The sequence below is a fragment of the Eleutherodactylus coqui genome, chromosome 9 (genome assembly GCF_035609145.1).
Source record: "Eleutherodactylus coqui strain aEleCoq1 chromosome 9, aEleCoq1.hap1, whole genome shotgun sequence".
Lineage (NCBI taxonomy): Eukaryota > Metazoa > Chordata > Amphibia > Anura > Eleutherodactylidae > Eleutherodactylus > Eleutherodactylus coqui.
This window is the reverse complement of record NC_089845.1, coordinates 86,759,721-86,786,946: the sequence shown is the minus strand read 5'-3', so window position 1 is coordinate 86,786,946 and position 27,226 is coordinate 86,759,721.

Below are 27,226 nucleotides of genomic sequence, written 5' to 3'. Positions count from 1 at the left end.
AGGATACTAGTCAAACACTGCTAAAAATTCAGAGGCCTGAAAGAAATGAGCAAAGAATAGTAAAGAACTGGGTACATGTACTCATAAAACAGCATGAAAGATGGATAAAAGATAGAAGTAAATTAAGTAAAGGAGTAAGAACAGTTTGGCAAAGACAATACTCAAGACTTACAAGGCTGAAACAACTAACAATACCACAGCACTGTTTGGATTTCATGTGGCATAGGTAGGACCAAAAAGAAGTCAAAAACACATGCTCCACCAGTCCCCACTCCCTTAGCTTTGTACATTGATGCAAAATTGATGAAGTACTCAGCCCAAAGGCATTCATCTAGAGGTATTAAGGAATTGAGCTAAGTAATTGATAAACTATTGTAATTAATTTTGCTAGACATATATTTAAGAAGGATAAAAAGGTATAACTGTGTAAGACTCAGTGCTGGATTACTAAGTAGACAGAATAGGCTGCCTATCTGTTATGTCTGTCAGCTCATTGTTAAATTTGCCAGCACACTTTGTTCTGTCCAGACGAGCCAGGGTTAACAGCTCCTGTGCTTTCTAGTCAGGTTAATTACCCTGCTATGTGTCTGAGAAGTGTGCTGGTGATTGACAGGTCTATCTACCTATCGGCACCTCCCGCCTCCCTATAACATCCAGTTCTTGCTGCCTGGGAGTTGCCGATTATTGTTCATTGTTCGCTGACTAGCCCTGCTACTCTGACCTGCTGGTAGTCTGGCCCTGCTACTTTGTGTTATTGTTCAGTTTTCAGCTTGTTCGCTAGTCCTCGCTGTTATCAGCCAGGGTTTTCCAGTCTGCCTCGTTTGGTATCCTGCTTCATGCAGCTTTTCCATTTGACCTTGCTATTGTCTGCTTTACTTTCTGTTATCAGCCATGCTTTTCCATCTCCCTCTGTCCTGTTTGTATTGTTTTTGTTGGTTTTGTCATCTGCCTTTCTTGTCTGTACTAGTGGGTAGTATTCTCTTGCATAGGTACTGCGGTCCCTGCCTGTCTCCTCTAGGAAGCGTAGGGTCAGAGTTAGTGGCCTGGACGTGTCCACCATCAGGGCTATCTCCAGGAAGGGACAGCGACGTTAGTGAAGATCAGGGAGCCCCGCGCCGTGAGTACCTAGGCACCCCACTAGTACCGTAACACTATGGGCACCATTTAAGGGCCCAGTGACAATGGATCAACTTTATATTGATTTGACCTTGAAAGAAAAATAAAATCAAGCTTTCTTAAATTGTTTCCAAAAGATAGTAAAAATGAATTATCTCAAAGAAAAGAAAACTTTAAAGACTCTATAGAGAAAATACCTGTCATATCCCCACAGCACCATAAACTAAGTTATGGTACTGTCCGTGGATGTTACAGGAACGGGGGGATGTACTTTTTATACTCCCCCACTATATGGAACCAGTAGTGTTCCCCTCTGAAGTTCCGGTGGCGCACAAATTTTTTTTTTCCACTTTTCAAAAACAATAGGTTTTTTATTTTTACCTCAATATAGCAATATTAATGCGTGTTTTTTGAACAACGAACTGTAGTTTTTATTGGGACCATTTTTTGGAACAAATAATGTATTGTAAAACGTTTATTATTTTTTTGGAGAGCAGGGAGATAAAACACATCGATTTTGTGATAGTTTTTTAAAATTATTATTACATTAGTCATGCAGCGTAAATAACATGATAATTTTTACTGTGGGCTGGTACAATTATGAAAATACCAAAATTATTATGTATTTTTTTTAGATTTTTCACTTTTGCACAATAAAAACCCTTTTTTGGACATTATTAATATTTTGCTGCATTGTTGCATTCAAAGTCCCATAACTTTTTTATTTTCCATGGATGGAGCTCTTTTAGAGTTGTTTTTTTATGTGATGAGCTGTAGTTTTTGTTGGTACTATTTTGAAGTACATATGGCTTTTCTGATCACTTTTATTGTGTTTTTTGGGGAGGCAAAATGAGCAAATTAAGCATTTTACCTCTATGTTTTAGGGGTGGCGCAGTGGGTTATGTTTTTTGCCATGCAGTATAAATCATATGTTCAATTTATTGTACAGGTTGTTACAGATTTTACATTACATAACTTTTTTTTTTACACTATTTTTACTTACTATTTTTTTATGTCCCTGTAGGGGACTTGAACCATAAAAGCTATTATTGCTATGATAATGTATGTATGCTTACAATAGTGACCATAGGCCATGGCAGGCCAGGAGACAAGTGTCTGGTGTTCGGTTGCCACAGCAACATATCGGACCTCTGCAATTACATCGCAACATTACAGAGGGAGTGTGTTCCGTGAGCCCTTTATATGATGTGATGTACATCAATTGCGGCATTTAGTGGGTTGACAGCAGGGAGTGCTGTTCTCATCAATCCCTGCTGTTGCAGCAGTAGGCCAACTAACAGTCACAGCTGGCTCTTGATGCAGGGTGGTGGCATCCACAGGAAAAAAGTTGCATTAACTACCACCCTGCCAGGACGCAAACTTATGTCCTGGGACATTAACAGATTAATGTAATATACCCATTAACAACTTAATGTACATATACCATAGACATTTGATTCCATTACAGTTTGCCTCTAAAAAGCTCATTTTTTGTCAAGTCGCTAGGCACAGATGGAATACACCCAAGGGTTCTAAGGGAACTAAGTGACGTGATAGCTTGACCACTATTTCTTATATTTATGGACACTGCTGAGACAGGGTTGTACCACTGGATTGGTGCATTGCCAATGTGGTTCCAATATACAAAAAGAGGTCTAAAAAAGAGCCTGATAAGGAAGGTAAGTCTCATTTCAGTAATTGGAAAAATATTAAGGGGTTTCTGAGAAATGCCATCCTAGAATACCTCAAGAAAAACAACGGTATAAATCCTCATTAGCATGGGTTTATAAGGTGTCAATCATGTTAGACCAACTCGATCAGCTTCTACAATGAAGTAAGTTCTAGGCTGGACCTGGGAAAATCTACTGATCTTGTATATCTGGATTTCTCTAAAGCATTTGACACCTTTCCACATGACACGTTGATATATAAAATGAGACAGCTTGGTCTGGGCGAAAACGTGTATCTGGGAAAAGAACTGGCTCAGAGATAGAAAGCAGAGGGTGGTAATAAATGGTTTGTACTCTGATTTTGCCACCCTGTAGTAGGGTGCCACAAGGTTCAGTATTAGGCCCCATTCTGTTCAATATATTTGTCAATGACCTGATAGAAGGACTACACAGTAAATACCAATATTTACAGTGAGAGGGAAATGTATATTTTTGTAGGTAGAAAATACGAATATGTATATATATATATATATATATATATATATATATATATATATATATTGCTATGTGTCTTTCTTTTTTATGTATACTAATTCTATTTTTCTATACATACTAATTTTATGCTATAGTACAAAAACTTAATATGTAGCATTATAAATCATATCAGATATGCCAAGGCTTTGCAAGGCGAAGAAAAATGTTTCTTGAAAACCGCAAGGAGGAACAAGATGCAAAGGCTGCGTGCTTGGCTGTTTTCCCAGAAGCATCTTATCTAAGATAACGACTGCTTATGTGACTAACACTGCCTCAGGCAGAACTGCGGACATTACATATATGGTTATGCGATGGATTTGAGCCAATGAGACCATTACACATTCCTAGTGACGTGACCAAGGGTATAAGACCCCATGTAATCTGTAATAAAGTGCACAGTTATTTCCCCGTGTGAGGAACTATACCAGACCTCCATCTGTGGTGTTTCTTCTTTACAGCCGGCAAAGGGGGAATGGGGTGGGCCTGATTGGTGCTGTATACAGAATTTCCCTGACAACAGATGATACAAAATTATACAAGATAATTAATACAAAGGAGGACAATGTACAAAAGGACCTAGATAAGCTGGGGGCATGGGTAGAAAAATGGCAACTGAAGTTTAATATTGATGCATGTAAGGTTATGCACATCGGCAGGAGAAATGGATGTCACCAATATACACTAAATGGGGTACTGCTAGGGAAAAGTGATATGGAAAAAGACCTGGGGGTACTAGTGGACTGTAGACTTAACTGGAGCAATCAATGCAAATCAACTGCTGCAAAAGCAAATGAAGTCTTGAGGTGCATTAAAAGAGGTATAGGGGCGAGGGCCAAGAACATTATCCTCCCACTATATAAGGCACTTGTCAGGCCTCACATGGAATACTGTGTACAGTTCTGGACACCGGTGCTCAGGAAAGATGTTACAGTGCTTGAGAGGGTTTAAAGAAGAGCGACTAAACTAATACATGGAATGACGGGACTGGAATACCCAGAGAGGCTATCAAAATTGGGATTATTTACCCTGGAAAAAAGACAGCTAAGGGGCGATCAAAACCTTTTTATAAATACATTAGGGGACAATACATGCATCTTTTCCATGATCTATTTATACCCAGCACTGTGACGGTAACAAGAGGGCATCCTCTATATCTAGAAGAAAGTAGGTTTAATCACTGACACAGAATGGGGTTCTGTACTGTAAGAGAGTGAGACTGTGGACTCTGCCTGAGGACGTGGTGATAGCAAAATTGATAGAAGAGTTTAAGATGGAACTAGACATCTTTTTAGAGTGCTACGATATTACAGGATATAGACATTATGTGACCCCCCGGGGTAGTTGATCCAGGTCTTGGAGTTAGGTAGGAACTCAAATGTTAATCCAGGGATTATTCTGACTGTCACTGGGGTTAAGAAGACATTTTCTTTTCTCCAAATGATCTAAATTGACTCGTTTTTTTTTTTGTTTTGCTTTCCTCTGGACCTCCAAGGGGGGTTGAAACAGGCTAAACTAGATGGACATTGTTTTCATTCAGACTAACATACTATATTATTATGTAAGTGTCAGGTTGTAAAACATTTTGGTACAACCTATGTGTGTGTTATGTACAGTAGTGATGTCATCTCTATCTACTGGCCGACATGAACACTACACAACTTAGTTCAATGTTATCCCACTGGAGCATACACACAAAAAACCTCTACAGATTAAGCTTTCTGTGAGTTAGTGTGCGGGGAGTTCCCGGCGACTCTAGTTCCTAGGAGAATATTCATGAATAGAAGTATTATGCTTAATAATATTGTGTAATATTGTTTAATAATATTTAATGCTTTGTGTTTATTAACATAATTGTTGGTATTTGTTTTCTGTAATAAAATTAGTTTATTGAAATTTTTTGTTGGTAAAATTAAAAATGTATTAGGGTGGCCCAAGGTTTCAAATGCCTAGGTGCTTCCACAGGGTTTAATCCATTACTGTCTGGTAAGGTACTTAAAATTATTTTGTAAGTAAAATATATCAAAGAATTCCATGAGAAGATATGCAAAAGTTTTTTGAAGTCAAAAATGTAATAATTGAAAATTAGCAAGGTTTTATGAAAAAACAAGTCATACCTAACCAATATGCTTTGCTTCTATAACAGGGGTAACACATTCTGGATGTTAGCAATGCAGCTGATGTAATATATGTAAATTTTTTCAAAAGCATTTCATGCTGTACTGCACAGCAGTCTTGTACTGCAGGTACAGATGCATGGACAAGGGGAAAATGTATGCACATGGGTAAAGAATTGGTTAAGGGACAGAAAAGAGAAAGTCACTGTAAATGGTAATGTTCAAGCTCAAAATGGGCTAAAGTTAGCAGTGGGGTAACACAAGCTTCACTGTTAGGCCTCCCACAACCACTTTTTTAGTGCATTATAGGTGTGTGGGAAAAAAAATCACACCTATATTGCGCTAAAAATCGTATAAATGAGCAGCTGCTCCAGGAGGCAAGAGAGAAGAAGCCCTGCAAAGCTTTGGGATTTCTCCATAGCAGGGAGAGAGAGAGCAGGGCTATGGGGATTAACCCAGATCCCCACTCTCTCTCTCCCTGCTCTGGGGATCCCTGAGGGATATACCCATAGTGCAGAGAGAGGGGCTGTGACTATAGGGTTTCTCACAGAGATTCCCCATAGCAAAAATACAGGGATGGGGCTAGAGGGTGGATCCTCCACCCATGCTTTCGGGGAAGCCCTATACACCACCCACTCTCTCTCCCAGCTATAGGGATATTTCTTGAGCAGAGAGTGGAGAGAGTCCCCTATTGCCCTCTGCTGCTGGGGAATTGCTGAACAGCAGGGCTAGAGGAATACCGCACTGCTTACAGCAGGCCATTCCAAAGGGGCTGCCTAGAAGGACATTTTAAATGTCTGGTTGTAAAATCCTGTTAGTTCCTGTGGGGATTAAGGGAACCCTCTGAGTTGAAAACAATGATCTGCCGGCACCCCTGAATTGTTTTTCTTGGAAGGGCTTTTCATATAAGCCCTTCCCTAAAAAACAATAATTTTAGTGTAAAAAAAACAAAACTTACCTCTCCGCCACAGCCGTGTCCCCCACGGCGATGCAGATATTTCCTTCATCTCAGCTAGTAAAAAGAATTCTCTGCTGCTGCACCTGCCCCATCTGTGACAGATGCAGCAGAGGAATTCTTCAATTCCCTACTAAAGCTGTCACACATGACAGCTGCGGTAGAGGATCCTGCTGCCGGCACCCGTCATTGGATTTCAGAGAAGGGCTTTAAATATAAGGCCTTCCTTGAAAAAACAGTAAAAGTAGTGTAAAAAACAAAAAAAAAACCATACTCACCTTCCTTCAGCTGCCGGGGCTCAGCCGCATCTTCTTTCCGCTGTCCCTGACTCTGTAGTGCTGATCTATCAGCAGACGGGGATTTAAAATCCCTGCCTGCTGAAAGAGGTGATTGTGACTGGCTGAGGCTCTCAGCCAATCACAGGCAGCTCTCGCTTGGTGCTCGCTCGAGTAACGAGTACTTTCGAGTATGCTAATGCTCGAACGAGCATGCTCGCTCATCTCTAGTAATAAGTAATTTAGTAATCAGTGAGATACAATTGATCTGGGAAAGATTGAACTTGATGTATCCAAGTAATATCAACGTTATTTACCACAAAAGACTTCATAAAGATTTTTCCAGTTTAACTGTGCATCTCCAAGTAAGATAAGTAGCCCTTTGTTCATACAGGAAATATTTGCTGTACACATATATTTTAATTTCTAAATGACTATAGAACTGTAAGTTTTGAAATTAGGTGCATTTGTGATCTAGTAATTTATCATACTGTATGTAAACATTTATTGGTATTTTAAACAGATTTAGAGGCTATAAATGGGTAGTCGAAAATTTGTATTGTAGACTTAACTGCAACAGAGAGTTGAAATCATAATGATACTCGAGTTGACACATTTTTGCAATTATCTATGGGGACAACAAATGTCATCATTATTTTGTTGGTGACTAGACAGAATGCAGTTGTACTTTTCTATGTCTCACATTATATTTATTAAGCTTTTCACCTCAGGTCAAGATAAATTATTACTTTACCAATGTTTTGCAATGTGCCTTCTCACACATAATATTTTCAACTATTTTCCAGCCCACTTAATCTTCTTGCTGGGACACATGACAACATCAGCTTTTAACTGTAGCTGGAAATGGTTCTAAATATTTTTGTTGTTAATGAACACTGGTCATAACTTCCAATGAACTAAGAAAACTAGTTCTGGACAAATATAAACAACTTTATCAACTGTAGGATGACATCCATTAAAATACTGGCAGGGCACAATACATTTAATTTTCAGCTATATGGAGGTGATATGCAGTCGAAAAGAAATGCCATTTTCACATAATGCTTGTGATATCTGAGCATTCATTGAAACCGCAGGCAATGACAGAAGAGTGGTCAACGGTAAGAGTTTAAAACATGACAAGAATGTAAACAGCCTCAACACAACATGTTTGAGCTGCCACATGAACTTCCACCACCCGCTGCTTGGAAGAGCTCACTTGTGTCAAAGGGCAAAATGTCAAGCTCATCCTGCTCCCTCTTTCACTGCTGTAGCAGCCTTTTCCTTTATCTCCCTCTCCCTGCTCATGCAGTAAACTCTAAGCAAAGAAAGGCAGTTTTCTGTAGGGGCAGGAGCACTCCTATGTCAGGCCTTTCCTCTTCCATTGACAACCGTCTGCAAGCTTCAGAGTCATGAGTGGGAAATGGAGAGCAGCCATTTAGCTGCTGCCATCATCAAGACGCCCACCAAGATTAACATCAATCTCATATTCTAGCATGGTAGTTTAAAAATGACAGCAGCCAGCCCACCATTTCCCAGTTATGAGAATGCAAAAAAAAAATACCACCCCAAACTTTCACAAGCACAGAGCCTGAACGCAAGGATTGCTCAGCTGCTTGAAATGGAAATACTGCTCTTCAAACCATTGGACAAAGATACTTTCCACAATGTGATGCTCTATGTTAGCCCACAGTACCAGATGCCCAGTTGCCATTTCTTTGCCTAAAAAGCCGTCCCTGCCCTGCACCACAGTATGAGTGTTAATATGTCCTTGTCAGTGGCAAGGGACATTGCAAATCCTTAACAGCACACTGGATCAATTTCCTGCAGGTAGGACATGAATATAAAAGTGATGATCCATGTTTCATGGCACGCCAAGACATGTAGGACATTCACCTATGTCTGTGCCCTCCTCAACCCCTCATCCTCTTATTCCTGATCCTCCTTCTCTACTACACCTCTCTGTACCACCTTTCATCACTATTGGCACAGATATCAACATGTGAAAAAACCCGGCCTCCATACATCAATGCACATGGGAAATGCCAAAATGCTGTCCTAAAACTCATGTCTAGGGGAGCACAGCCACATGGCTGAACATCTGTTAACAGCTTTGCAGGACCAGACTGATACTTGGCTGATTCCACACAATCTGAAGGCAGGCAAAGTCGTGTATGACGATGGGGCCAACCTGCTGGCAGTCCCTTGCTTCATAAATCTCATACACATACTTTGCCTGGCCCATGTGAGTAACCTGGTAGTGCAGTGCTTTCTAAACAATTATCCAGGTTCACAACTACTGCTCAAAAGGATAGGAAACTGTGATCGCACTTTCAATGTTTACACCCAGCAACCTCTCATCTTGCAGAGGTGCAGCTACAGTTCGGGCTACCATCCAACTGCCTTGTCTGTGATATGCCTACACAGTAGAATTCCACAATGCATATGTTGTAGAGGCTAAACCAGCAACAGAGAGTACCAGATGGTGTATGCTGTTAGCAGGCGCTGTATGGAGGTCTGTCGCTTGACACCTGTGGAGTGGCTGCAGATCAAAGATGTTAGTGCAGGTTTAGCCTGATTTTAGGAAGTAAACATAATTATCAGTCATGATGACGCACTAACCCATATGTTAGACACCACTGTTGTCTGCCTACTGGAACAAACACTACAGAGCCTCAAGAATAATGATGTGTTGTTGTCACAGAAGGAAGGAAAATCAATCTTCCAACTGTCTGCCAGTCCACCATTACTCAAAACCGCAGAGAGGGTTGTTTTTTGGTAAGAAAGGGGGACATCTTCTCTAAAATAATTCTCCACCCATGAGAAATGTATGAGGAGGAATAGCAGGGAAAGAAAAAGGAGCAAGAGATGGGGGATAAAATAGGTTCAGAGGAAGGGAGGAGGCTACACAACCTTCCTTTGATCCAGCACTATCCCCAGATATTTTCTGTGGATGGTGAGACCAGCTGGAGAACACTCTTAGACTTGACCCTGAGGAAAGTTGGCCATCACCTTTAGTGAGTTTTATACATGTGAGTGTTTTTATGCTGCAGTGCTTGCAGAAGGATCATTGCATAGCCCAGATCAAAACGTCTGATCATTACTGGGTGGCCTCCCTTTTTGATCCCCACTACAAGGCCAAAATGGCAAATCTCATTCTGGCAGTGAAGGGGGACCTCAAAATGCAGCAGAATCAGGACAAACTGTTAAGCAGCTGGAACACAGCATTTCCCCGTTCCTGCATGGATGCATCTCCAGTACATCACAGCTCTGTGGTTCAAGGTGGATGAGCAGGAAGCAGCCATAGCAGCACTACCAGTCACATGGAAAGTGTAACAGAGGTGTTGCATAATTTTTTCAGCCTGTTGCTTCCTGCAGCAACAATACAGGATAGGGCTCAGAATTACAGGCTGTAATTATCCATGATGGTTCAAGACTATGTCATCGCCAATGTGGATGTACTTAGATACAGTGTTAGCGCCTTTGACTTTTGGGTGCCTAAGCTGGATGAGCGGCAGAGCTTGCATGACATGCTATATAGGCCTTGCTGCTAGTGTGCTTTTAGAAAAAGTGTTCAGCATAGCCTGGGGTGTGATAATTGACACAGACAATGTGGATCGCCTAACGTTTATAAAAATGAACCTGGCGTGGATTTTCCCCAACTTCCCTCCCCAATGAAGATTCCACTGATTAGTAAGCACTCTGGCAATTTTTAATTGCATATCTCTGAGCATAGAGGTATATCAAAGACCACACTATACTTTCAAGGTGCCATTGCTGGTGGTAGTGCCGCTACTGTCCTTATGCCATGTTTCCTCCTCCTGTTGCCCCCCAAATGAGAAATATGTCATTATGGAAATACATACAGCGTGTGGACAAAAATCTGGAAACACTATACAAAATGAATGCCTTAAGTTATATGGGATTATAAATCATATTTCAAAAAGACATGTAGAGACTAGAGATGAGCGAGCATACTCGTCCCAGCTTGATACTCGTTTGAGTATTAGGGTGTTCGAGATGCTCGTTACTCGTAACGAGTACCACGCGGTGTTCGGCTTACTTTCATTTTCTTCCCTGAGAAATTTGCGCGCTTTTCTGGCCAATAGAAAGACAGGGAAGGCATTACAACTTCCCCCTGCAACGTTCAAGCCCTATACCACCCCCCTGCAGTGAGTGGCTGGCGAGATTAGGTGTCACCCGAGTATTAAAATCTGCCCTTCTCTATATGCGCTCAATGGGGCCGGCGGCAGCAGCGCTGACCCCATTGAGAACATATAGAAGACAAATCATTCTTCTCTGCCACAGCTGTAACAGCTGTGGCAGAGAAGAACGATGTTTGTTCATTGAATTCAATGGAGCCGGCAATACAGCAGGTTCCACTGAAAGCAATGGGCTGCCGGCGATCGCGGGATGAATTGTCGGGAAGGGCTTAAATATATAAGCCCTTCCCTGCAATTCATCCAGAAATGTGTTACAATAAAAATATATACCGGCATATAAGGCGACGGGGCGTATAAGACGACCCCCCAACTGTCACTTTATACGCCGGGAATACAGTGGAGCAAAGAATAAAAATCATTACTCACTTCTCCTGGCGTTCTGCGCTGCTGCTGCAGGCTGTCGCTCCCTCCTGGTTCCCGGCAGAGCATTGCTTTCTCTACGAAGGGCTTTAAATCCCCGCCTCCAGAAACACAGGTGCCTTCAGCCAATCACAGCCAATGACAATGATGTCATTGAATGGCTGTGATTGGCTGAAGGCACGTGTGTTTCTGGAGGCGGGGATTTCAACCACTGCGTCCAGAAAGCAATGCTCTGCCGGGGACCAGGAGGGAGCGACAGCCTGCAGCAGCGCCGCAGAACACCAGGAGAAGTGAGTAATGATTTTTATTCTTTGCTCCGCTGTATTCCCGGCGTATAAGGTGACAGTTGGGGGGTCGTCTTATACGCCCCGTCGCCTTATACGCCGGTATATATTTTTATTGTAACACATTTCTGGATGAATTGCAGGGAAGGGCTTATATATTTAAGCCCTTCCCGACAATTCATCCCGCGATCGCCGGCAGCCCATTGCTTTCAGTGGAACCTGCTGTTACAGCTATGGCAGAGGAGAACGATCTTTATGCTGACAGTGGGGGGGGGGGGGGGGCACTCTTGCCGGTATTGTGGCTTAATAGTGGGACCTGGGAACTTGAGATGCAGCCCAACATGTAGCCCCTCGCCTGCCCTATCCGTTGCTGTGTCGTTCCCATCACTTTCTTGAATTGCCCAGATTTTCACAAATGAAAACCTTAGCGAGCATCGGCGATATACAAAAATGCTCGGGTCGCCCATTGACTTCAATGGGGTTCGTTACTCGAAACGAACCCTCGAGCATCGCGAAAAGTTTGTCCCGAGTAACGAGCACCCGAGCATTTTGGTGCTCGCTCATCTCTAGTAGAGACCGATTTTAAGTAGAGGTAATATGACACAGATACTGCCGGGCAGAAGTGAACATCTGCCCTCGCAAAAAGGTTCCATTGGTCAAGGGTCTGAGCCACTCTGCTGCTGTTACCAGCTGGCTCCCAAAACCACCCGTAGCAGAGCAAGAGGTGAAGTAAACACAAATGTGGTGGGAAAGCTCTTAGCCAAACAGGGGTAAAAATGGCAGCTTAGTACTAATGATTAAAATCTCATGAATTTCATATGGTGTATCCTTATTTTTGTCCACCCCCTGTAGCTGCAGCTCTCATTTTTCCCTACAGAGCACACTCTCCCCTTAAGGTACAGTTGTGAGTGGAGGTGATGGTGGTGGACCTTCTGCGGCTCTGTTTTCTCCTCCTCATTCCCCAAAATTAAAATTTTCTAAAGCACAAGAAACAGCAGTAGCTCTACAGCTTTTCCTTGAAGAAAGCTCTTGCTTGGCTTTTCTGTTCACCTGGTAGAATTTGACCCTGGAAAATTTATAACATTGCTTTTAACACAGCCAGTACAGCTGATGTCTTGAATAGTGCAATTTTTAGTAGCTCTACAGCTGTTCATTGGAGAAGCCCCATGGTTGAACGTTCTGGTCACCTGGTAGAATTTGTCATTTTAAAAATGTATCACCCTGCTTTTAAAACAATTTCCTTATACGCAGGATAGGGGATAACCTCCTCTGATCTGGAGAATTGGACTCCTGCTTCTTGCTTTCCTGTTACTGCAGGGGTTGCTTAACTGCACCCCATCACAGTGACGTCATTCTGACTGTAGCTCTAGTCGAGCATGTTTAGTGGGCCGAAGCTGTAGTGTTAATGTATGTGAATGGCTGTTGTGTGTGTGTATATGTCCCTTTGACTGCATGAGTGATGCGGTTGTAAGTCTTGGGTAGTTGAGGGGTGGATCTTAGGAGGGAAAGGAAGTAGAGAGAATGTAGTCGGAGGAGGTGGACATCCCAGTGTGAGGCATAGATTAACGGTTCTCCTGCTACCACAAATAGAAGAAAAGTCATTTAAGGAGCATGAGAAAAGAGAAGCTTGAGTGAATGCTATTACTGTGTTAGGAATGCAAATGGCGCAGATGGTCTATCAGATAACTGGGACTGAGGACCTCTGGAGTTCAGAGGGAAGAGTGTCTCCCAGTAAATGTGTGAAAATGAAAGTGTGAAAAAAGACTGAAACCTTGTCAAGAAAATGTCATTCCTGCAAAGTATACTATGCAAGTGATTTGTTGGAGAATCAAAGCTGGAAAAGTGTGAGTAAAGTACAACCATGCATGTTTTCTTGAAAATTCAGTTGCACTGTGGACTCTTTATTGCACTCCATGTGAATAGCAGCCTAAAAGAGGTGCTGGCATCACATGACATTTATGTTCGAAGCTAGGAACATCCTAAGTCTTGATGTCCTGTTTGTGTTCACTGTGCATGTGACCAAGCTAGGCCATGCTGATGCTGCTGTTGTGAGAGAACAAAGAGCCATTCGTGACAGCCATCGTAGTCTCCCCGTGGTCCCCACCGCGATGGTGGGCTTCCTGCTCGGGTCACCGCACATGCATGGTTAGCACTCCATTCTTTCAATGAGAGTGATGGAAATACTTGAGCGGTTGCTGCTCAGGTATCTCAGCAGTTCCATTGAAAGAGAATGTAGCACTCACTGTGGGAGGGGGGGGGGGGGTGCGATGTGCCGTTACATTGGAGGAGGATGGGGACATGGAAGCCTTGTTCTCAAAATCAGCAGGGTCTCAACAGTGTGCCCCCCCCCCACACTTGTTATTCTGGTACAACCCCTTTAAGGAGTAACTACACTTTTAACTAACTTTTTGAAATGTCATTGATACATGTTAAAAGCATTGATAAGTGGGGCTCCCATTTCTTAGACCCACACTAATTGGTAGAAAGTGGGGGCTGCAGCACTCTCCTGACCTAATTTAAAAAACCTAATGTTCTGTTAGAATGTAGTACTAAATGACAGTTGCCAGCGATCCCCTATTTATGAGAGCAAGGCTTAGATACCTGACAATTCTGTTTAGCTTACACGGTGTGTGATGTAACAATTGCTTTATATATTTAACCAGTGTAATTTATTTTCTGAACTGTGTTAGCAAGGACTTTTCCACATATTACCTCCTGTTATTTTCAGGACAGTGTTTCAAGCAAAAAAACTAAGTTAGCAATGAAGCAGATTGATTTAAAAAGTAGAGGAGACTCAATCAAAGAGTAGTAATTATCTTGCATATAGATTTTAATTGGAAAGGATTTTTGGTTTCTTCTTGGATGCCTAAAAAGTTAAGCAGAACTTTAGTTATAGAACATTACCCTCACTAGTGTAGGAGACACAATATCCATCTTGTGTTTAATCAACCAATTGGTAAATCGGCTTAACTTATATAACTTCCGCAGAACTTAAGTGAGAGATTTACTTTCAAAGCCAACAAAACTGTCAGAACAGCGAGATGTCATTTGCAGCTACATAACTGTAGTTCCTTAAGGAAGGATAAACTTACATAACTAAGAAAAAGAATATATTTTTAGTATGCATATTAAATTTTATGCACAATGGTTCCTCAAGTTATGGTACCATACAGTATTAATTTGTTCTGGGACAACCATTGTAACTTGAAAATATTATAGCTTGAGACCATAACTCTATGGAAAACTAGTAATTGGTTCTTCAAGACTCGAAAACGTCTCAAAAAAGAGAAAAATGAAGAAAATTAAGTAGATACCTAATATAGATTAAAAAAAAGTGCTAACATATACAGTAAAAGTCAAATATAGCTGCTGGAAGGTGAGGAATTACTTTATATGTAGAGGACAGGAGCTTCTTTAGGGTTCTGTACAGTACACTATGGGGGGATTTATTACGACAGGTGCTTCATATGCCAATCTCCATATAATCCATGCTGGAGTAAGGTGCATCTAATGTATTAGGGGTGAATCCCTTCATACCAGCCATGAGCAGAATAAATCCCCACAGTGTACAGTAAATTTAAGTGAATTAATCTTAAAATAGTGTGTAAAGGAGCAGATTGTCTTGTTACAGGTAAAGCACAATGGGGAATAGAAAGCAGTGCAGTACATAGAGTGCAGATATACAAAAGAGCAACAGTAGTTCAGCACTCCAAGGTAATAAAATGATGATAAACAAATCCAGACAGTGCAGGAGACACCATGTTGGTATTTAGTCATCGACTACTTAGAATGTAGAAGAAACAATCTCCAGCACTTATCCTCAGAAAGCTTGCTAAAAAAATTCCAGTTTATTCAATCAGATTAAAAACACATAGATAAAGACATCCATGGGAGATGCTTATTTATTTCAAATCTCATGCATGTATTTTTGATTATAGCTTATTCAGATGTGTAAGCTGCTCATGCCATAGGCACTAATGCAGCCCTATTCCATTTGAGATGCAGGATTTTGAATTATGTGCTGATAATAAGCTGGATGGTTTCCCTACTCTTGAGTCCACAGGCTTCTCCTTCGCTTAGAGAAGATGTCAACATTTCTGGATTGTGTTGATATATGGCTTCTTCTTTGCATGATACAGCTTTACCTTGCATTTGGGGATTGCATGGGGAACTGTGTTCACAGACCATGATTCTTGGAAGTATTCTTGAGCCCATGCAGTGAATTGCATTACAGAATCATGCCTGTTTTTAATGCAGTGACACCTGAGGACCTGTAGATCTCAAGCATTCAATATTGACCTTCAACACTTGTCCCTTGTGCATATGAATTTAACCATATTCTCTGAATCTTTTGATGATATTATGTAAAGTAGATGGCTTGATATACGAAATCTTGCAATTTTATGTAGAACATTTTTATGAAATTATTCAACAACTTTTTCTTCACAGACTGGTGAATCTCTGCCCATCTTTGCTTATGAGAGACTCTACCTCTCTAATGTGCTTTTTTTTATACACAGTCTTGTGATTTAGCAGAAAATTGACACCAGCTATTTTTCATTAGTACAACTTACGTTTGCAGTTTTTTTTGTAAACCTTGTCCCAACCTATTTGAGATGTGTTGCTGCCATTAATTTCCCGGAGGGCACATGGTTTGTGCCAGAGACCTTGCGTCTCAGAGTCATTGAAGAGTCTCACTCATCTGTTCTCCCAGGCCATCCGGGGGTTCAAGGGACTCTGGATCTGTGTACTAGGCACTACTTAAAATATAAGCCCTACCCCAAAAATAACAGCACCTAGGAAGAGCCGTCAGCTTCGCTGCATCCTCTCCTCGGTCCCTGGCCATGGCCTTTAGTATATCTTCTGGCCGGGTATTGGAAAATCCTTGCCTCCAGGAAGCGCTGCCTCTGATTGGCTGGGTGCTGTGATGCGCAGCCAATCAGATCCAGTGATCATTTATTGGCTGTGATTGACTCATTGAGCGCTGACTTTGATTGGCTCAGTCGCAGCTCTCAGCCAATCAGAGGCAGCGCTTCCTGGAGGCAGGGATTTTCTGATCCCCGGCCAGTATAGATGCTGAAGACAACTGCCAGGGACCAGGGAGAAGATGAAGCAGAGCTAACAGCGCTTCTCAGGTGATGTATGTGTTTTTTTTATTTTTTTTTCTGCAGGTAGGGCTTAGTTTAGGGCTTTGACAGTAGGATTTCCTACTGTCAAAGTTGCATCACACTGCACGAAAACCATTTTTTCATGCAATGCAATGCAACAGAGAGGAAAGCTCCATAGAGAAACATGGGCTACAAAAGCTCATAAGTCACGTGCATATCGCGAACCCTGCAAGATTTTTGACTCACAATGTAGCAGGTTAAAAAACATTGCAAATGTGAAGAAACCCAGAAGAAAGCATGCGCTTCACATACATGCGTAATGTAGCATTGTCGAATCGTGAGAAAACTACGCAACGTTGTCGCCCGTGTAAACAAGGCCTTAAAGGAGTTGTCCGGCCACACAGGGTAAAAATTTTTATAATGCTGCTGCTTTCCTTTCAGTAAGGATAGTAACAGACAGCATACAGGGGCTCAAACCCGCAGGCAGATCAGCTGCAATGTCAGTTTCTTACCTTAGAATCTGATCTTCACTGCAGCTTTCAAAGATGGCGCCTCTGTGCTGCCTTCTCACATGCTCTGCGCTCTCCCTCCTCTGTGTGCGCGCTCCCGATGGTAGTAAGAGACATGAAAAGGCAGGATTTCCCTCAGCTCACGTCCTAGCCCCGCCCATGACACGCCCACCTCTATTGAACTGCTCTACAGTCTCTCCCCGCCCAGGCCCCGCCCCCTGCTGCATACTATAATTAGAGGGGGTGTGGCCAGTGGAGACTGCATTATACACTCATGGTTCACGATAAAATCGTACCATGAGTGTAAACAGCAGCACTATGTATAGTGAATGGAGAGGGGCGGGGGAGAGCCGAGAGAGAACTCTCCTGCAGCCCCCCACTGCAAGGCTACCTACTGCCCCCCACCCTACTAAAGTGAAACAAAACATTTCCCCACACACACATGCCCCCATAGTGCCCCTCCCACAGCGACCCCCCCCTCACAATGACCCCCCCCCCCCACAGTGCACTATCCCACAGTGCCCCCCTAATGATCCCCCACAGTGCCACAAACAGTGCCCTCTACTGTACCCCCTACACATGCCCCCCAGTGTCACCCCTACAGTGCCCTCCAAAGTAGCCCCCCTCATTCCCCCCAACCACAGCATTCTCCACAGTCCCCCCTCAACAGTGCCCCCCCCCAGTATTCCCCTCCCACAGTGCCCTCCGCAGTACCCCCCCTACACATGCCACCCCATCCACAGCGTCCCTATACAGTGCCCCCCCTGTGACCTCCCCCACAGAGTCCCCCTTTACAGTGCCCACACACAAGTACACTAACAGCACCCCCCCCCCCCCTTCCCGGGACTTCTGACAGCCACTTGCACACATCCATCCATCCATCCTCCCCCCTCCTCCCCCCCCCCCCCCCCCACGAGAGCCCGCCCCTCCTCTCATTCTTACCTTGGAGTTGAAGAGCCAGCAGCCACGCCTCCCCTGCAGAGCTGAGCTTCCCAGGCTGAAGTTCTTCTGCACATGCACAGAGCTGTGCTGGAGAGGCGCGTCCCCGGTCGTCCTGACAAGAAGAGGAGAAGAGACTTGTCGGAACCAGGAACCATGGCAACTGAGGAGCAACACAGGGGGGGCAACCCTAAAGGTAAGTGAATAACTTCTGTTTGCCTAATTTACAATGCACAATGTATATTACAAAGTGCATTGTATTGGGCAAACAGAAGTAATGAGACCTGATGTTTATGGCCGGACAACCCCTTTAAGCTCAGGTCAGATGTGACTATATGAATATAAAAATTAGTTGAAATTATTCCTGCTTAAGAAGATGCAATCATTCATTGTGGCAAATATGCAGTAAGAGAAAGAATATGTAATAGGCACACCCATGACTTTATTATGTAAGGTGTACAACCCTCAATACAAGACTCTTTCTTCTAATTCATATTTGTTGTGCAGTTCTTGACACTCTTTTAGAAACATATCAATCATAAGTTGTATAATATGTTGGAAGTTTAAACAATTTGAATGACAAGCTCAATAAATTCAGCTATATTGTCAGTGATTCCAGCAAATGAAACTATCATGTGCTGTAGTGCTCCGCTACACATTAGTCAGACTAGCATGACTGTCAGAAATGTAGACAAAACCATTGATTCTGCTTTTAGTGTGTATTTTTAATCAGCATATGTGTTTGAAAGCCACACTAGAAGAAAATTTTAAATGATATGTATCATCAGATACCATTTTGTTTGGTAATTTTAATGTAAGAACTTGGTAGTTTACAACATTTTGAATGAATTACTTCCCACCTACTAATCATCACAACGAAGCACATTAATTAATGTTTGTGCATGCTTAAAAGATATACTGTAGTTTATGATCACCTGCATTAGTAAGCTTCATATGTGAAAGTTAATGCGGGTAAAGTGGTGTAAACATATTTCACAGCAACTATTCAGATTCCAGATTTCTGCTAGGTTTGAGAATCAAAGACATAAGTTCAGGAAGACAGACTTAAGCTGACTAACAGTAAAGAAAAACAGTACACTTACTTTTTTCTTTAAGTGCTTTTTGTGCTTAATGTTTCTACATTGGCTTTAATGATAAAAAATAAGTAATGACACATATTGTTAAAAAACAGTGATCACAGATGAAAGTTGCTATACACATCACACACAGCTCTGCTACATCCATCTTGATCCCCAGACATCACACACACAGCTCTGCTACGACAATCCTGATCCCCAGACATCACACACGCACAGCTCAGCTACATCCATCCTGATCCCCAGACATCACACACACAGCTCAGCTACATCCATCCTGATCCCCAGACATCACACACACAGCTCAGCTACATCCATCCTGATCCCCAGACATCAAACACACATCTCAGCTACATCCATCCTGATCACCAGACATCACACACACACAACTCCACTACATCCATTCTGACCCTCACACAAAACACACACAGCTCCTCTACATTCATCCTGATCCCCAGACATCACACACACAGCTCTGCTACACCCATTCTGTTCCCCAGACATCACACACACAGCTCTACTACATCCATTCTGATCCCCAGATATCACACACGCAGATCCTCTACTACATCGTCCTGACCCCCACACATCAAACACACAGCTCTACTGCATCCATCCTGATCCCCAGACATCACACACACAGCTCTGCTCCTTCCATCCTGATCCCCACACATCACACACAACTCTGCTCCATCCATCCTGATTCCCACAGCTCTATTCACTCACTAAGTCAATCAATCCATCCATCCATCTATCCTGACCCACACAGCTCCAACACACAGAACACAGCAGAGTCCTACATTTACTGAGCTCCCACATGTTCATGTGATCCCTAACTCCTCCTACACGGGGATCAAATGACAGTGACATCACACAGGTCCTGGAAGCTGCCGGCTCTGCAGGTATGTCTGTCCCCTCATGACAGAACTGCCCTGGGGAGGGTTAACCGCGCTAGGGGACAGTGCAGGTTCTGTGAGGGGCTTCTGGCAGACTCTAATAGTAGCTCCTCCACCTGCCGCTGCCAAGTAGTTGCGCAGCAGGACCACAGCTGACTGCCTGAGTTGTCACCCCCTCATTGATTGCACCCGGGGCGTTCCACACCTCCAGCACCCAACTTGCTACGCCACTGCCCTCATTTGGTAGTTTGGCAGCCTGCATGTTGAGGTGGTGCACATATTTGCCCTCCTGTATCACCAAGAGAATGAATATAATCAATTGACTCATGTGACACAATCGGTCTTTAAATGTAAACCTAGCCTAAGTGGTTGAAACTTTGTTAAAGGCACCTGCTTATGAAAGAGTTACCTTATCCGGAAGCTTCCCCTAACAGTAGGATTCTCACATATTGAGCACTTGTAACTAAGTAATACTGCAGAGATTGGTGCAGGGAAAGAATGTTAGAAATAGTTGAGCTTCATGACAAATGCCTCTCTTCTATATCTGTACAAAAGGAATCAACAGAGGTGACCACTAGATAACTATTAAAGCAAAGAAAGTGCTCCAAAATTAATGGTGTATTGAAAACAAGCAGAATTTTAAATCAGAGGTTTCACCTGGTGTGAACAGCCACTTCCCCACAAGGACAGCTGTCACACCTGTCGTCTGGGTTTGCATTGAGACTCCAGTTTTGAACTGCTACCAATGTCCTCCCACCCTTACTGCATATCTATGGAGTAGAGAGTGTCTATGGAATTTCTGCAGGTGGTATACCCTCCAGACAAGCAAAGAGATAGGTCAATCAGAGGATAAAAAGTCCCCCGAAGAAAATGCAGGAAAGGAAAGGGAAGAAAGAAATGGAAAGGGAAAGAGGAAGGGAAGAAAGGAAAGGGAAAGCGGAAGGAAGGAAAGGGAAAGGGAAGGACGGAAAGAGGAAGAGAAGAAAGGAAAAAGGAAGGAAGGAAGGGAAGAAAGGAAAGGGAAAGAAGGAAGGAGATACTATGACAGCTCAGTAATTTTGTATCCATTCCCTGATGACCAATGTTAAATGTGCTCAGAATAATACAATGCTGGCCACTCATCTATGAGTCAAACGTTATGCATAATCTAATGATCCAGTGGTTTTATGTATTTTCTTTGTGATTCAGGAAGGTAGTTTCACTGTCATTCCTAGTTGACCCAGTGAGATTCCATAGTTATATAGTGATAGGTCGATCAGAGGATAAAAAGTTCCTGTGCTTCAAGGGTACAGTATAAGACAATAAAACTGTATATAAGGGTATCAAATAGGTGGGGCTGTCTTTTCCATTTTGGGGGGGTTTAATGTCCAAGAACCCTCCCAGAAATCACAGTTATGCCTTGAAATTATCACAGGTGTTGTAGATAGAGTTCACGCTTACAGATTCTGGACCTTGACTGTCATGTGATAATTTCAATCAGTAGCCAGGACACCTTGATGATGTTGCCAAATGTGTCCTTTACCTTGCATATGGGCAGCAATTTCATTGGTCATCTGCTTCACATGACCTAGCCATATATAACATTAGCACAATGTCACCAGTGGCGATTTTAGATCTGAGCACAGGACAGAGAAGCTGCATCATGTTTATATGATTATACAAAATGTGTTATGCACTTAAGGAGAAATATTGTGCACAAGATATATTGCTGATAGTGTGAAATATTGTATACCATCACAGAAGATAAAGTGTGGTGTAGTAGAGGGACCAGTGAAAAAAGCTGGATGAACATTATATGCCTATGCAAAATACAGTCTGCTCTTAGGGAGAGATATTCTGCACAGAATGTATGTTGCTGCTCGTGGAAAAATCTGAATACCTTGATGATATACAAGTGAATCGTCAGTATTGAACGCTGACTGCATGGAGGTACTGTAGAAAAGTCTATGAGATTTAGAGTGTGCTAATTATCTTTCAATTCACTGTTTAGGTGGAGTAATGTATATTATGTCTTATGTATATTATGCTTATGTGTATATGAATGCATATAAATTACGTGATACTACTTAAAAATTACAACCTCAATAAAAATGATCTGATTTTTTAAAAAAAAATGACAAATCTCAATTCCGGCAGTGGAGAGGAACCTCAAAATGCTGCAGTATCAGGACAGACTGATATTTTCCCCTTCTACTTCTCCCAAATGAGAAACATGTCAAAATGGAAATACAGAGCTGTAGTTTTCATGTTTCCACGAGGAGCATTCCTTGTCATCATGGTGCTCTTTTTAGTGGTGGTGCTGCTGCTCCCTCTTTTTTCAGACTTTTTCCCTCTACTTTCTCCAAAACAAAAATTTTCTAAAGCACAAGAATCAGCTGTTGCTCTACAACTTTTCCTTGTAGAAAGTCCTTGCTTGTGTGTTCTGTTCACATTGTAGAATTTGTCCTTTGTAAATTTTATGATATTGCTTTGGAAACAAGCAGCACACCTGCTGTCTTTCTTGACGCAATGTTTGACAGCTCTACTGCTTTTCCGTGGAGGAGTAGAAGGAGGAAGCCCATGCTGGGGTCTTTTGTTCCATTGGTAGGATTTATCCTATGCAAAATTTAGGACATTGCTTTTAAAACAGGGTAATTTTTATCAGCTCTACAGATGTTTCACGGATAGGCCCATGCTTTGGTACTTCTATTCCACTGGTAGAATTTGTCCTCTAAGAAATTTATGACATTGATTTTTAAACAAGCAGCACACCTGCTGTCTCCCTTGGAGTAATTTTTGATCTAGGGGACCCTATGTAGGACTTCTTTTGTTTTCAGTGACACCACTGTGCTATGAGTAACCCCCACACCACTGTACACTATATTTATAAATTTTTGGGAGGAACATAGTATTTCCCAGATGTGTGGCTTTATTCTGATGTAATTTGGGGGGCCTTGGCTGCATTAGAAACCTACTGGAGAGCAAATTAGTGAAGCCGATTTTTCCCCCTTTTGACTTTAATGGGAGTTGGAATTGGCCGTCCTGATTTATGATGATTTTGGTGAAATCGGTCTGATCCTGACCTGAACTGAATATTTCACTAATTGCTCATCACTACTTCCTTCCTTCCCTTCCTTTTCTTCATTTCCTTCTATTTCTTCCTTCCTTCTCTTCCTTCCTTCCTTCCTCCCTTCCTTCCTTCCTTCCTTCCTTCCTTCCTTCCTTCCTTCCTTCCTCAATTGAGTTGCATGAGGCCATTTTGTACTTCTATAAAGTCATCTTGATGGAGTCAACTATAAGGCTTACATTTTTTAATATACATCAGTATTCCTTGTCACATATTTAGAGTTCCTCATCAACAGTTTCTGAATGTCTTTACATGAAAGTGAAATGTGTAATAATCTACTTAAACTACTAATTGTGTAGTGGATGGACTAAAAGCCATGCAATTATGTATAAAAGGCATCTTTTTAGTTAAACTGCTAGAAGAGATGACATGTTGTGTGGTCACGCCAATGTCTAAACCAACAGTTGACATAACTGTGGCTTCTTGACAGGAAAATTGCATTAATAATGCATAAGTATTCCAGGAAAGAACAGAACAATGTAATCTATAATTAAAAATGTTAATAACTGCAAAAAATATATTTAATGCACACAGTTTGCGGACACATATCACAAAGTGAATTTTGAGGTCACAAAGCAAATAATTCACTAAAGGATGTGTGATATGTCTAAAAATTCCAGTAGCTTTGAATTTCGCCGTGTGAAATTCAAATGGGGAAAAATTTTAGGTATTTGTGCTTCAAAGCGGTTTTACAAAATCGATACTATTAAAATGAAATATAATAATGCTAAAGTAAAGCTAAAGATTAATAATGCACCTTCATTGGTTGCTTCTAACTATTCTGTGCTTGTAGCTACACTATTGTTTACATGTGGACATAAACCTTGTGCATAAAATGCTTTTTTACAGCTTCTTAATATAATAAGGGTTTGCAGAGAGGTAATCTCAGAAAACACAGAACATGCAAATAAAGTTGTCAGCATGGCTTGTTTCCAGAATTTTTGAAACCAAAATACAACACTTGCATATTTTTTTTTGGTAATTAATTATCCAAATGTTTTATTTCATTCTAAGATTATTTTGCTGCTTGCTATTTGACATTTTTTGTGTATTAACAAGACAGTAATGCAAATTTTTTTATGTAGAATGAGAATGAACATCAAACATTTTTTTAATACACCTTAAGGGTGGCTTCATGCGAGAGTGTTTTTGTGCGTGCATACGCATGCACAAAAACATGCTTGTATTTGCAACATTGCATTCCCTATGGTGTGTGTACATGTCCGTACTTTGCAGGTGCGTGCCTGCAAAGATAGGACATGCGTGCACTATTGGGAATGCACGCATTGTTTTCAATGGCTGCTGCCGGCGGCTCCATTAAAAACAATGCTCTGCCGGCGGCCCTGCATTCTTTTTCAGGGAAGGGCTTTACATATAAGCCCTTCCCTGATAAAGAAACATTTCAGTGTAAAACAAAAACAAAAAAACTTACCTTTCCGCCGCTGCCATAACCCCCGCGGGGATGAAGAACACATCTGCCGCATGTGTCAGATGTTTACTTCATCCCCGCTAGTTAAAAGAATTCCCTGCTGCTACATCTGCCACATCTGTGGCAGATGCAGCAGGGGAATTCTTCAATTCTGTACCGCAGCTGTCACACGTCAGCTGCGGTAGAGGATTCTGCTGCAAATTGATTTCAGGGGAGGGCTTTAAATATAAGCCCTTCCCCGAAAATCAAGTAAAAGTACTGTAAAAACACAAAAAAAACATACTTACCTCCCTTCGGCTGCCAGGCTCAGCCACATCTTCTCCTGGCTGTCCCCGGCTTTTTAATTCTGAGCTATCAGCAGCCGGGGATTTAAAATCCCCCCCCTGCTGGTAGCTCTGCTTGTGATTGGCTGAAGCACTCAGATGCAGCAGATGTGTTCTTCATCTCTGCGGGGGGCACAGCAGCGAGGTAAGTATTTTTTTTTCCATTAAAATGTTTCTTTTTTAGTGAAGGGCTTATATGTAAAGCCCTTCCCTGAAAAAGAATGCAGGGGTGCCGTCAGAGCACACACACGTGTTTTTGCTCGTACCTATGTGCGCACGTATGTACGCACCTAAGTGCGCACAAAAACACGCTCGTGTGAACCCACCCTAAGGGCTCAGTCAGACGAGTGATTTTTTCACGCATATATAGGTGCCATTTTAAATCACATCTATATAAAAGCAATGGAAGCAATCACATGTGCACTTTTTACATGCAAATAAAATTCGCACCTGCAAAAGATAGAACATATAGGTGTGAATAGACGCGATCACGCAATTTTTTTACGCACAACGTGCCATTTTTTCTTCATGTGCTTATACACGCACGTAAAAATCGCTCGTCTGACCGAGCCCTAATGCTGAGTAAGGGCGCCCACCCACTGGCGTTTGCATTTTCCGCGATTTTTCCGCGCGTTTTTCGCGGCGTTTTCGCGGCTTTTCCATTAATTTCCATTGACTTTCATGGGTGCATTAGGAGAAAAATAAGGACACATATGCAACTGACAGTTCCTATGTTAAAAACGCAACGCAAAAAAAACGCCAGTGGACAGGAACACATGTTATCTCTATGCCTGTGCAGGAAAAACGCAAAACGCAGGTAAAAAAACGCCAGTGGGTGGGCGCCCTAAGGGTGGCTTTTTACGGGCATATTTGATTGCGTATTTACTCATGCAAAAATTGCATGTGCAATGCACAGAGAATAGAAGCCATTGATTTCAATGGATTCTTTTCCTTTTCTTTATGTGAGCGTTTCTCACTTGCGCAAAAAAATAGAATATACTTTATTTTTTGCACATTTGTAAACAAAAGGGCACCATAGAAGTCTATGGGGTGTGCGCAAATGCGCAATTCCGTGAAAGAATGAACGCCTCTGGACCTCTGTTCATTTGCTGTGTGCAAATGAACATGCCCTGTGTGCACAAAAAGTACATTAAAAATGCACTTATACACCTACAAATCTACCTCCTTTATAGCGCAAATATGTTGCGCTGAAGAATGCGCAATTGCCCATATGCTCATGTGAAGCTGCCCTAAGGACATACATGCCATAAAAAGTCTATGCAGCCATTTTGGGGCCATGAAAACTGAAACTACATCTCAGGTAATGTATTGGGTTCCATGCTATGAATCTTTTTTTATAGGGTTCCTTTAAGAAACCTTGGACAATGTTTCATTGCAACCATAACACAGATGTAGTCCAACATGTCCAACAGCTCCTTAAATTGAGCATGTAGATTGGGAACAAAGTGGGAAAAAAAACTTCAACCAGATTTATTTCTATTTTATTGTAGAGAGATGGTGCATGGGACTGACTGTTTGCCTGTTGGCGTTCGCTCTATTTTATTGCTATGCATATGTCTATATATTGTTATATTCTTGGAAGAAATAAAAATACCATACAGTCATTAAATTAAAGTGACTTAATTAAAATAAATATTTGCCTTTTGGTTTAAGTTCTAAGTATTGTGCAGTACAAAAGGAAAAATATTGCCGTACACACAGTATATTGCTGCATTTGTATCTCTACGAAGCTAAAATGTACTGATTTTTTTTCTTAAGGCTCGCTGCAGCCTTGATACACATTGTGGGTAAAAAAAATAGAAATCGGCATTATGCTCTCTCTATCTTGCTGTGTATTATTATGTCAGTGTATGTCAGTGATTCTGTTGCATGTTGTTGCTTTTTTTCTACACTCGTCATGTTATATTTGCTCTCCCATGCTGTGTTCTGTCCGTACAAAATGTGTTAAGAACTCTATTTGGTTATGGCATCCAGAAAGAAGGCTGAACTGGGAAGTAGTATCACTACAACAGAGGAACAGAGCTCTAATGTTATATCAGAAAGCTGGAAGTCAGGCTATTAAGCAGAGCGGCATCAGAGACAACAGTAGGGGGCTACAATTTATGCCTCGCACCATTTTCTTGCAGGTAAGCATAAGAACTATACAAATGGTTGGCTGCATTATTATCGTCTTCACATAACTGTATTATGGTGCTGTACATAGTATGCTTTTTTTGCTCTATAATATAGAGCCAGTGTTGGAGGGCCTGACATCTGCTTTATAGAAC